The 13,247-nt window shown below is 39.2% G+C and overlaps 1 protein-coding gene across 2 annotated transcripts in view; it reads left to right on the top strand.

The window, feature by feature from the left end:
- SLIT3 (slit guidance ligand 3) overlaps positions 1–13,247 on the top strand; it is a 413,252-nt gene that overhangs the window by 148,193 nt on the left and 251,812 nt on the right. The gene's annotated exons all lie outside the window — the stretch shown is intronic.

The raw sequence follows: 13,247 nt of genomic DNA, 5'->3' as shown, positions 1-13,247 counted from the left end.
AGCATCAGCACTGGGTTGGCCCCAGCCTTACCACCATTCTGGTAAACAGCAACAGTGCAGCATGGCCTGCCCTTCCTGAGCAGAATGCGTTTTTGCAGCAGCTAGGTGACAACTGAACATGGCTTGAACAATATAAACTTTGTCTGGAAAGGTTAACCTAGAAAGACTGTACCTGGTGTGGACTCCTTAAGTTGTCTGTTAGTTGTTTTCCTTTGCCAGTTATTCAGGTGTATTGATGTCCTAATTGATTGCAGTGAAGAAAAGAAATTTCAGCCATGCATGTAGCCTTTTTTTTTGTTTTGTTTTAGCAAGTTCCAAAACTTGATGAATGTGATCTAGTTGCCAAAGTAAATAGGGCACTCTGAAGTGTTTTTAAACTCTGGCTTGTGCTGGTAGATTTGTTCCAGGGTGGAGATAAAAAGCAAGAGGGACTGGGGATTGTTCAGTATAAATTCCAAAGCCAGAATTTGCTAGCTGTGTACTTCCAGTGGAATGTGAAAATGTGAAAAGATCAAAGGCGCAATCCACAAGAGTGCTCATTTGTGCTAATAGCCCTAAGCATAGGCAGCAAAGCTCTGGCACACCCTAGGCATGTTGGCATACTTGGGAGTTGGATTCCACATGGCCCACTGGCTGTGCTTTGGAAATAGCCAGGGTGGTCAGAAAAGCCTCCAACTGAGTACAATCAATTTCGTTTCAGTAGAAACATATTTGGCATAAAAATGTCATTTAGTGATTTTTAAAAAATGATAGAAAATGTGACTTAGGTTGCTACGTGATGTCTTCAGCTTAAACCCCAGTAAGAATGGGACATTTTGAAATAAAATTACTTTCCACAATTCATTGAAGCAAAACTCTCCCTGACTGAAACCTGATATGTTCTGCTGCAGGAGAACACAAGTTATAGCTCTCTTGTAACATGGGAAAACTAAATCTAAGGGGTTTTTGAGCTCATATGTTGTAAACATAGATGTAATTCAAACGATAGTGTTAAGACAGTGAGGATGCTGCCAAAAACTTCTTCAGCTACTTGATGAATGAGACACATTTTAATTGTTGGACTTAAAAAATATGGGAAAGCAGAAAGGGGAAGTTTCACGTGAGTTTTCTTGTGAGTTCTCAACAGCAAAACTGGCTCTCTTTCCCTTCCTCTTAAAAAATTGGCTGATCTGACATGCAGCTTATATTACCTTACTTCAAAACTTACATTAGCTTTATTGGGGGTGAGGTTCCTTGTTTATAATTTATTTCATTATTTGGTCATAATGAGCACACTTTTTGTAAACATTATATTCCGTAGGAGGGGACTATCAAACACTATTGTGTGGCACCTTAAAAACTGACAACTACTTCATCAGATGCACAAAGTTAAATCTTAGTTTGCTGGTATACTAAGAATAAAATTATAAGATGAGAGTTGAATGGCAATGAGATGTAAAAATTACAGTCAATGATAAACAGAGCTTAAATACAGATAGCACAGATATCCCAGCTTTTGTACGCTAATTAACACAGGTAGTGGGTTTCTTAGATTCAGATTCAATGGGCAGGTGAGGCCACATAAAACCGTTTGTTAGGCTTTAAGGTACCAAAATAAGTTCTGAATCTTTCTTTCTTTCTTTCTTTCTTTCTTTCTTTTTTTTTTTTGCAGGCCAATGTAGTTAGAATTATATTTTAAATGTGTTACTAAATACTAAAATCCCAAATTGTATGCTCAAGTGGAAACATAATCTTTTTCTCACTTGGTTCCAGTGCTGCATGTTTAGCAGCCAGCATAACTTGACTGGCATAGGTTGCTAACGGATAGCATCAGATCAGTGCCAGATTTACGTATAAGCGAAACATGCTATCGCTTAGGGCCCCACTCTCTTGCTCCCCTCCAAATTTCACTATTAATATACGTCTTCTAAATTGTATTTCAGTTGAACAATTACTTTGATAAAATACATATTTTGTCTTGTGCAAATGGCTTTAGATACCTATTAGGTCCATAAATTACCATATAGCATATATTCAACACAAAAAACAGCGACCATTTGTTGTTGACAAAGGACAGCTGGACATATAAAGGGCCCCATTACCTTCAGTAGCTTAGGGCCTCATCAAACCTAAATCCAGCCCTGCATCAGATAACACAAAACTGCAGAATGCTTTAGAAGAACCCTGTTGAATTGGACCACAGTGGCAATTTCACATTTGAGTTCTTTCAGAAATCTTTGGTAGATTCCATCTGGATCCAGTGATTTGTTAATTTTAAATTTGTCAATAAGGCCTAGAGCTTCATCATTTGTCACTAGTATTTGCCTCAGTTCTCCCACGCTTCAGTCCTATAAATGTCAGTCCAGGCACAGAAAGACAGACACAAATAATCACCACCCTCTGTAGGGACTTTCTGTCCATGGCTGTCAAACCAGCATACCACACTGTAATACAGTATGAGAGAACACTTTCTATCGTGGACCGATAGAAGGAAATCATCAGTTGCTGCCTAACATTGTTCTTTCGCAAGACCCTAAGGAAATGAAGTCTCTGTTGGGCCTTCCTAACCACCTGGGCCGTATTGACCTTCCAAGTAAGGTCTTCACTAAGATGGGACTCCCAGGAATTTAAAGGAAGAGACTCTCTCCACACAGCCCCCCCCCCCAATATACAACGGGGCTAGCTCTCCTCTCTTCCTCCAAAAGTACAACACCATCTCCTTTTTCTTGCCAATGTTTAGGTGCAGATTATTCTCTGAGCACCATGTGGATACCTTTTGAACCTCCCCCTATATGCAGATTCATCTCCGAATGTCTTGAGCAAGACATTCCCTTTCTAGCCTTGTAAGTGGCATACAGTGTGGTAGTCTGAGTAATGTTTGGCCATGCTGTGAAACCTTACCTAGATATCCTCGCATTTCCAAATGAAAGCAATGATGTAATACAGTGGTACCTCGGGTTACATACACTTCAGGTTACATATGCTTCAAGTTACAGACTCCGCTAACCCAGAAATAGTAACTCGGGTTAAGAACTTTGCTTCAAGATAACAGAAATTGTGCTCCAGCAGCGTGGCAGCAGCAGGAGGCCCCAATAGCTAAAGTGGTGCTTCAGGTTAAGAACAGTTTCAGGTTAAGAACAGACCTACGGAATGAATTAAGTACTTAACCCGAGGTACCACTGTAAAGACAAATCCAGAACAGTGCACTGTCATATAATTCAGTGCAAGTAAAATGAGCTTTGTTTCTTCTCAAAATACTGTATCCCGGTATTATATATCTACATATATACAAAATTTGATCTCAGATAGCAAGTCTACCAAGCCCAGCGTAGGATATATAAAGTATGGAACAGTAAAGCAAATATTTATTTTTTTAAAAAAAGAATATGGACTATTTTCAGGAATTGGCACCAGATGCATCATGGCCCCGTCCTACCTTAGTTCCCACACCACGTTAGATCTTCTGATAAATTTTATTTTCTATGCTGACCTGATAAAACATTCATCTCTGGCACTAATATTGTAGCTACAACAGGTGCAATTTATTATTAACCCCCCCCCCCGCCAAAAACCCTATTTTTCAAGATTGTAAATCAATAAGAGTAAATAACTATTTCCATGCATTCTTTGGGAATTGGAGAGACACTTTGCAGTTAATGAAACCTGCGCCTGCATTTCCTTATTTTTTGTTTGTTGTGTTAAATTTTAACAAAAAATGTGTGTTCAGAAATTGCCTTGTTTTCATTGGCTAATTTTCTGGTCTGCTTATAAAAGTTTGTTAGTTTCACCAAGTAAATAGTGGGAAATATGGGTTTTAATGACAAAACCAGTATGGAAAAGTAGGTTGAAACAGATGGAGAAAATTAGTAGTAGATTCTCTTATGCTCTTGAAGTAATTATATTGTGTTGAAAGTGCAGCTGTTACAGAAGTGTCATTTCATTAAAGCTCTGTATTATTTATTTAACACATTCTAAGCTGATTATGTATACTAAGGTTTAGGCACTTTCTTAGTCATTTGGGAAAACAAGAAAACTTTGACACTCTGTCCAATACATTTGATGCACCACTTTCCTTGCCTTTGTGCAATAATTCTTGTAGCACAAGCATAAATACTCTACCTTTCATTTTGCAAATGATCTCCTCAGTGAAACAGCAACAAATCATCTAATCCAGGCACCCCCAAACTCGGCCCTCCAGCTGTTTTGGGGCTACAACTCCCATCATCCCTAGCTAACAGGACCAGTGGTCGGGGTGATGGGAATTGTAGTCCCAAAACATCTGGAGGGCCAAGTTTGGGGGGGTACCTGATCTAATCAGTGGTATGTGCAATTCAGACCTCTGGGGTGCCCATGGTTCAGTTAAAGCCCAGAGGACATTATGAGGTAAATTTTCCCATAGGGCCTTTTCAGATTAGAGAGCACAAGGAGCCGAGGAGGCTGCAGAGTGCTGGATAAGTGTTTAATGTAAAGAAAAACAAATAGCACCCTTGGGTAGCTTGCAATGTTAAGGTAAGCTCAAACCCCCACACCCACCAATATGTTAAATAAATTCTTAAGTGGCCTGAAAGTGAACAGAAAAATGGAAGCCTGCTTTGCAGAGGAAGAAATCAGAGGATTGATCTCAGCACAGCACTGGTTTCTAGATAACTAATATTCATTCATTTTTCATTTTTAGATTGCCCATTGACTAAAGCCCACCCCGCTTCCTCTTTCACACAGAGGGTATTTCTAGGCTGTCACTATTTTGGGGTGTGATTCAATCACATACTGGAGAATCAAGTTGCACAGTTAAAAATGATTTGTCATTCTTGCTCAACAAACTTGCTTCTCTCCAAAATTGGACTTTTTGAAATAAGGAACATGACAGGAAAGTGCAAAGAAAGTGTGGAATAATAATTGTTTGATGCACAGTTGCATAACCTCACTGTGACCAAATGAGAATGAATGTTTAATAAATAGCCAATGCCACCTAACGTTCCCCAAACTTTCTGCAAACAAATCAAGATGAATATTCAATAAATAGGTCCTCTGGAAGCTACTTTATATATTTATGGACAAACTAATAGTCAAAGTAACTCTTCAATTTTTTTCTGTACAAAGAAAATAAAACCCAAAGCAGGCTGACAAAGTTTTCATAAAGTTCAAGCATAAAAGACCTTTCCAAGTTTCTTTGTAACAGCTTTTATAGGGCAGCCATAGGCATGAAGTCTCATTTTGATCAGTGAAGCTTGCCCTGTACTGTATGTGCATAGGATTGCATTTTTAGACCCTTGAATTTAAGCTGTAAAGCTTGCTTTGTTCTTCTAGAATGATTCACGGAGACAAGTAAACATCCTAAACTGTGTTAGGAAAGCAATCTGACCCAAATACCACCTTTGTCACCTTTTATGAAAATCTGATAGAAATTACAGAGATAAAAATCAAGGGCTCACCTGTTGCGGCTTGCAAGTGTTTCATTTTCGGAGCACATGTTCACGGTGCTAATCAGGTACCAATGGGATTAAACACATCCATCTGACTGACAACACCTTACTTTTATGTTCTCCCCACCACCACCAAGGTAATAAATCCTATCTCATAATCAATATGGCATATATCCAGGCACCTTCTGCATATGATGTTCTGATACATCTCTGATATGAATACATCCTTTGTTAGACAAGATAAATTGTTTTTATATGCGAAAACGGCAGCAAGAGTATTATTGGCACAGAAATGGAAGCAGGAAGAACTGGATAAGATGACAGTGAGAATTCGAAACTGGCGGGACCAGAAATTTTTGAAAGATTGGAGTAAATATGCGAACTATTTGAAAAACAATTGTAATCAATTGACTACGCTTGTAGGATTACAAGAAGTTTTGTAAGGAGAAATACTGTATTTTTCGCTCTATAAGACACACCAGACCACAAGACACACCTAGTTTTTGGAGGAGGAAAACAAGAAAAAAAATATTCTGAATCTCAGAAGCCAGAACAGCAAGAGGGATCGCTGTGAAGTGAAAGCAGCGATCCCTCTTGCAGTTCTGGCTTCTGGGATACCTGTGCAGCCTGTATTTGCTCCATAAGACGCACACATATTTCCCCTTATTTTTTAGGAGGGAAAAAGTGAGTCTTATAGAGCAAAAAATACGGTATATGAAATATTGCAGGGGAAATTTATGAGAATGGATTTTAAGTTATAGACTATTAAAAGTAATAGTGAAAATAATGAAATGCAAGGCTAAGTGATGAAGGTTGAAAATCATTAGATGTGGTTGACGGAAGTCCTAGGCTTATAGCCAAAATGTTGTATAAGATGAGAGGAGATGTTATGTTTTGTTTGGAAAATATATATAAAAACTAATAAAAATATATTTTAAAAAAAGAATACATACTTTGTTTACCATGTGAAGGTTACTAAATATTTCACAAATGTGCCTGAGTTCTTTTGGTGGGGCAAACTCTGTCAAAAAGACGAGGAATAAATGCCACTCACACTGAAGCATACGATTAATATATTAATGAACTCAATAGATACAAAATAGGCAAATGCTATCTTTTGTAGACCATCATCTGTTGGTAGGAGTAGGCAAGCTTTGAAAACTGATATAAGGTATACTGGAGGTATACTGACTTCCTGTAGCATCTGAGGCTGTGCACCTCACATTAGAATTTACAATCTGTCCTCCTTTTCATACCCAGTTACTTGGTACTGCCAGCTCTTGAGCAGCAGTGGCGTAGCGTGGGTTGTCAGCACCCGGGGCAAGGCAAGTAATTTGCGCCCCCTAACCCGTGGATTTGCGCCCCCTAACCCTAACCCCCAGATGTTGCGCCCGGTGCGGCCGGCCCCCCTGCACCCCCCACGCTACGCCACTGTTGAGCAGAAACCTCTTATCCTTTTGTTTCCCACCATTTACCTTATAATTAATGTCTATAGGGAGCAGAGGTTGCTGCAGATTGGTAGGGAAGAAGTCTTCCACAAGAATGGGGCAATTCATAGAGTACTAACCAGATATCTAGTTGGTTATGACTCAGGATGCCATATAGGAAAGGCAGAGCAAACATAGGAAGCTACCTTAAACTGAATCAGACCATCGATCCATCTGATTAACTACGAGTGACATTGGCAGCAGCTCTCCTGGCCAGACAGAAGTCTTTCCCAGCCCCGTCTGGCAATACCAGGGATTGAACCTTGGAACTTCTGCCTATTAATGTATGCTGAACCACTGAACTGCAGCATTTCCTCATCCTTCCTCTCTCTTTCTCTGCCCTCACCCCATCTTTCAGATGACGCCGTTATTTCAAATCACTAGGATTGGAAATAATCTATCTGCTGCCTTTTAAAGAGCAAGCAGAAGCTTATCTCTGATCTTAGCCATAGCTTGAATTTTCCCATGCCTGACATCATATGGATAGGTTGATTTTCTGGCCCCTCTGTCAGTCATGGTGTCACTTTGGACTGCCTTGAATGAATGTGAATTGAGGGCACAATATTAGCGTGACTTTGTTCATTCCTGAAAGATAAGCCCTAGAAGTGGTGTAGGGGCACTTCTTTTCTTTGCTGTGGTTGGTATATTTGGTTGGTATATGTCTGTTGGGATTCCACAAGCATCCACCTGTAGATAATATCCAGGCACAAAACATTTTACGCTTTGGGTCTTAGTAAGAAATATCTATTGCAAATATTGCCCTGCTGTTGGTACTTTTAAATTTGTTCCTTCCATCCATGCCACACTAGGATGAAAAGGAGTATCTTAGTTTGAATAAAACTAATAGTACGTATAGCCCACTACCGTCAACAATGACAGAGAGCAGTTTTCCAGAGTCTTGGACAGAGGTATTTTAGAGCCATGCTATTTGAGAACTTTAAACAGGAGATGCCAGGAAATGAACCTGCAAATCATGTGCTCTGCCATAGAGCTTCATTGGTCCTTGAAACATTAGAAGCAAGCCACCTCTTCTCCCTCCCCCCCCTTCCTACACTATTCTACCTCATTTCACTTGAAAATGCTTGTGTTTCCTCAAGCTTTCTTGACATCATGACCAAATTATTGGTTTTCAGGAAACACAATAATACTTTTCCTAAACAGATGAGGTAGGCAAACCCATTTTATATCCTTAAGAGAAGTATTTGTTTGGGGAAAATATATTAAGTATCAGAGTTGTCTGCTATGCTGGATGCCTCGTAGAGGTTGGCTGACTTCTTTACAATACCTTTTAAACCCCTTTCCTGATCTCACAATGTGAATGCTACTATAGAAATAAATTGTGTTATGGTTGGTTTATCCCCAGATTTGTTCTTTGTATTAAATTACCTGTTTCCTTTATTTTCTGGCACAGAACCTTGGAATAGTAGGTACTGCAAAGTCATTTAGCTGCTGCTTGTCACATTTTGCAGTAATATTTTCCTCGGCTCTTTCATAGCCCATATGGGTGTCTCAAACAACTTTACATCATTACTTGCATTATTACTTAAGATTAAACTTCATGTCTTTTGTATTTTTTTTATTTGTCGACAAATAATATTTGTTTAAACTATTAATTCAGCATGATAATCATGCTTCCATCTTATCATACCACATGGAGTTTTCCAACAGGATTTGACATGTTCTAGTGTGTTAAAATAATGAAGTTTTAATTGACTTCAGTTGGGGGCAGGAATTGCTATTACAAATATCTCCATTACTTTTTAAAGTCCCATTGTTTCCAATGGGAGGGTAAAACAACATGAAAACATGAAAATGCAAGAAAGCAAGAAAGCAAAATTATATCACACATGGATGAAGGAAACCAAGGGCATTCTTCCACACTTTATATATATATGTTAGGGTAATCACTTTAAGGTTATTGTATATCAAATTTTATTTGAAATGTGAGAACTGGTCACCTAGAGAACTTGAATTTGTGATTTTTGCTTATAGCCTAGGTGAAAACGTAATGATGACCACCCAAAGAACTGAACAGGGTGGATTTATTTTTAGTTGCATCAGTTGATAATGATTACAAAGTATTACTTTATAACTGTCAGACAAAACACTACATGTGGTTTAACTTAGTGTCCTCCTGAAGAAAGATTAGTCCAAAGGGCATATCTCATCATTTATTTCAAGGACCATAAGTCTTCTCTTGTCATGTAAGTCATCACTTTTTGTTCCCAAGGTGAGAAGGGAGTTGTCCAAAGGAATCTTGACTTCTCACACTAACAATGGTCCAGTGTGTGCTTTGGGATGATTTGAGATGGGCAGCAGAAGAAAGCATTTGTACTCTGTTTAACACACTTTCCTGAAATGAAGGTTAACTCTTGTCTCACAAATTTAAAACCAATGACACATCTTGTCAATGAATGACAATGTTACTTTTCAGATCAGAAAAAGCAGAAGTGGTGTGGTATTTGGAATACACTGCCAAATGGAATCTGATGAGTGAAAATAGCTTTACCTGGGAGGTTTAAATCACGGTATAACAAAATCTTGATACAAGAAACACCTGGACTGTTTTTCAGGTGGTGTGTGTGCATGTGTGAATCCATTTATACATGAGTTGGTTTCCCAGAGGAATCTAAATTATAGTAAGTGGTGTCAAAGTTGAAAATGAAATCAGATGAACTGCTCATAGCGCCAAAGTGTTAAGAAAGGGAAGATGAATGGCTTCTCAACATGTACAGAAGAGCTTGGAAATGCTTACATCTCACATGGAGGAGGCAGCACTCCAATTCACAAAAAAGGTCTTTGCTCAACATGACAGAGTACTAGAAAAAGCTTGAGTAGCTACTTTAGTAGTTGCATCTGTTCACTTAGTTTGTATGCCAATTTTTCGATGTTCGTGCAACATGCAAGTGTTTGCTGAAAGAGGATTGTCATTATAATGACTAATTGTGGGTGCTTTGTCTACATTTCTGCACCGGTAAAGTGCTATCTTCAAAACATTTTAGCAATAAAAACGTTTACTGTATCTTCAGTGCGTTTCTTTAATGATCTTAGGGGAAAATAAGTCCAAAGTTAATGGATACTCATTTTGGGGGCTTTCTTAATCATGGTTTTAAATCTTTCTTTAGTTCCTTTACTGAAATTATCAAGATGCTGTAAAGTTCCATGCACCCTGGGTGAGGAATGTAGAAAACGATTACCATATGTTGAACATTTTAAGATGCTTGTGATATCATCCTGTATGAACATGTTTAAAATGGATTCCAGATCCTGTATTATGCTGCACAATCCAACTTTTGCTATGGAACAATATTTGTGTTCATGTGCTGGATACATAGAAGTTATTTAAAATACCCAAACGTAGACAGAAAAGGCATGAACCATCAGGTCAGCCGAGTTCTGGGCATCATTTAAGTCAATAAAATTTTGTTGCCATGCTGTATACTTAAGTCACTTATTTTAACAAGGAGGTTTGTCGTCCATTAAAGTAATCTGCCACAAGGGAAGCCACTAATTCTTAACTTTTTAAATTAAATCTACAAAACTTTCCCCAATTTCCTCTTAAGAGTGAACTGTGGGCCTAGATAAGCAAAGATTAGCATCATACCATCACACAAAATTATCTTCTTCTTTTGCATCTGTGTATGTATGCATCTCTAGTCAAAATATTTGAATATCCACCTTCAGTCAAGGTTTCATTTACTGGTAAGTGAAAAGCTTACATTGTGAGTGTTGGATGGTCCCAGTAGCAGCTTGTGGGGCTATGTTGCTGACCTGGCTTCCCAACACCATGCTGTCAGTTACCTAGAGAAGGAAGGACAAGGCAGTGGGAGAGCCAATCCAACAGCACTGTACCAGCACTGAGGTCCCTACTGCCTTGCCACTTCCCCTCTCCTTCTCAGTAATCAGCAGCAATGTGTGATGTTGGGAAGCCAGGTTAGCAGCACAGCCCTGCTATTGCCCTCATGTCCTGCTTATGGGCTTCCCATAGGTAGTTGGTCGGCCTCTGTAGTAAACAGGTTGCTGGACTGGAAAGGCTCTTAGTCTGTTCCAGAAGGACTTTTCTTCCATACCTGAAGCATCTTGGGTGGCAACTTGCTCAAGATCACCCAATCAGCTACAAGCACTGAGGTAGGTTAAAATTTAAGTTTCAGAGGTTCAAATATACTCCAGTTACTATATCGTTCAGGTTTTTATGTCAGGGTTTAAGCCAGGCTTCCTCAGCCTCGGCCCTCCAGATGTTTTTGAGACTACAATTCCCATCATCCCTGCCCACTGGTCCTGCTAGCTAGGGATCATGGGAGTTGTAGGCCAAAAACACCTGGAGGGCTGAGGTTGAGGAAGCCTGGTTTAAGCCATTTACACTCTTCTCCACACATCGTCATCCCACCACTAATCCCCTGGCTTTGAGCTTTCTTCCCCTGGGGATTTCCTTGGGGATTCCCCAGTTGATGCCTCCCATCACTTCTCTGCCAGTCCATAACAGGGAAATACAAAATAAGTAGGACTTATGCTTTATCATCTGGGAAAGAATGTCTCTCTCCACTTCTTTAAATGCTTTGTCTTTCTTAATTTACCTGCCATTGCATTGCTGAGAGACAAGTGAGGCATGGAGTGAGGACTGATGGAGGATATAGGCCCAATTGCACCATGCAATTGTAAAAAATCAAAATGTGTTGCTTTTGTCCTTGCACAGATTGTGAGAGCCCTCTGAACAGCTAGAACACGGAGCATTAAAAATTATCTCGGTCTTCTGCAATTGCTTCTCTCCCTTTCAACCCACATGCCTTGCTGCTCAGAGGTGGCAAGAGGAGGTGCAGTGAGATATCTTTCTAGAAAAAAAGACTTTCCTGGTTTCTAGTGACAATGCTACCCCACCTGAAACAAGGAAAATGTTCTATTTTTTTAACCTCTTGGTCAATCCCCTCAATGAAGCCTCCTGTTTAGAAATGATTGCATGCTTCAGGGCAAGCTGATTGGTAGCTGATGGTTAGTTGACTGCTAATAAATGAATATAACAAGTCTATCTTGTCATGCTGTGCAATAAATGCTAGCCTTAAATTTATCAATCTGCCTAAAACAGGCATAGGCAATCTCGGCCCTCCAGATGTTTTTGGGACTACAGTTCCCATCATCCCTGACCATTGGTCATGTTAGCTAGGGATGATGGGAGTTGTAGTCCAAAAACATCTGGATGGCCAAGTTTGCCTATGCCTGGCCTAAAAGAAACTGAGCGATGTTAAAATGATGTAAAAGATGGTAAAATGGAGCAGCAATTTGGCTAATTGTAACATAAACTGGGCCTCTTAATTGGATCTTTATATTAATGTCACTAAACATAATAATGATCATCATTTCAGTAGCGTACTGTTAGAGCAATGTTAATTGCAATAAAGGGAAGCTGGGAAAATCTTCATTTCTTAGGAAAGACTGTTGATTGTATAAAGGTACCTATAAACATGCTGATGATCAAGGTTAATGAGACAAATTTGGGGTTTGTAGAAGAACAAAATTTATATTTAAAACTTAGAATGGCAAAAATGCAGACTCAGCATCTTTCAGCAAAGGGCAAGGGATGGAAGAGGAGAAGTGTAACACAAGGGCCTTTTAGCTGTTTAGTGAAAGGTTACAAAAGTGTGAGACACTTAAATTTGGGGGGGGATTAGGGGGAGAGGAAGCTCCCTGGGCTTTTAGAGATCCTTGAACAGCTTACTAGGGGAGTCTGCTGAAAGGAATAATAAGGCAAGTTAAGCAAAATGGTACCAGATGTGGCTGCAGTGCCAACAATTAGCTAGAAATGTAAACATACATAAAGGGTCAGTAATAAAGTTGTTACAGCTGTAATATTTGGAATCATAAGAAAAAAATAAGAGTTTTTTTATTTAGCTAGAGATAAATCAAAGTTGGGCTCATATGGTAGCCTGAGCATCCACTACCCACTCTTTGCATGTAATATTCCATGTAAATTAAATAATTTATCATTGCTAAAAGCATTTTTTAAGGCAAGTGAAAGCAATAATTTTCATAGGTTTTCACATGTGATGAATTTGCCTACTTGCAAAGGTGCTGTGTTTCAGGAATGTATGTGAAACATATAAACAAGCATGTCTTCAGTGGCTCGTAAATTCATGATAATTCTGCTATACAGAAGTTACCCCATATAAAGTTTTTATTTTCTGGCTTCCCCTTAATATAGTCCCTAATTTACATTTAATTAGCTATCTATTTTGTGAGCAAGTCTGACTCTAACAAACATTGCCTCCTGTTAAACTTCTGCCTGTTGAACTAAATCATAGAATTGTAGGAGTAGAATTGCAGAGTTGGAAGGGACCCTGAGGATCATCTAGTCCACCCCCCTGCA

This window comes from Podarcis vaucheri, assembly GCF_965113315.1.
Source record: "Podarcis vaucheri genome assembly, chromosome: 2".
NCBI classification, from domain to species: Eukaryota; Metazoa; Chordata; class Lepidosauria; order Squamata; family Lacertidae; genus Podarcis; species Podarcis vaucheri.
Note: the sequence above shows the minus strand (reverse complement) of the source record. Positions and strands in the feature narration are given on the sequence as shown.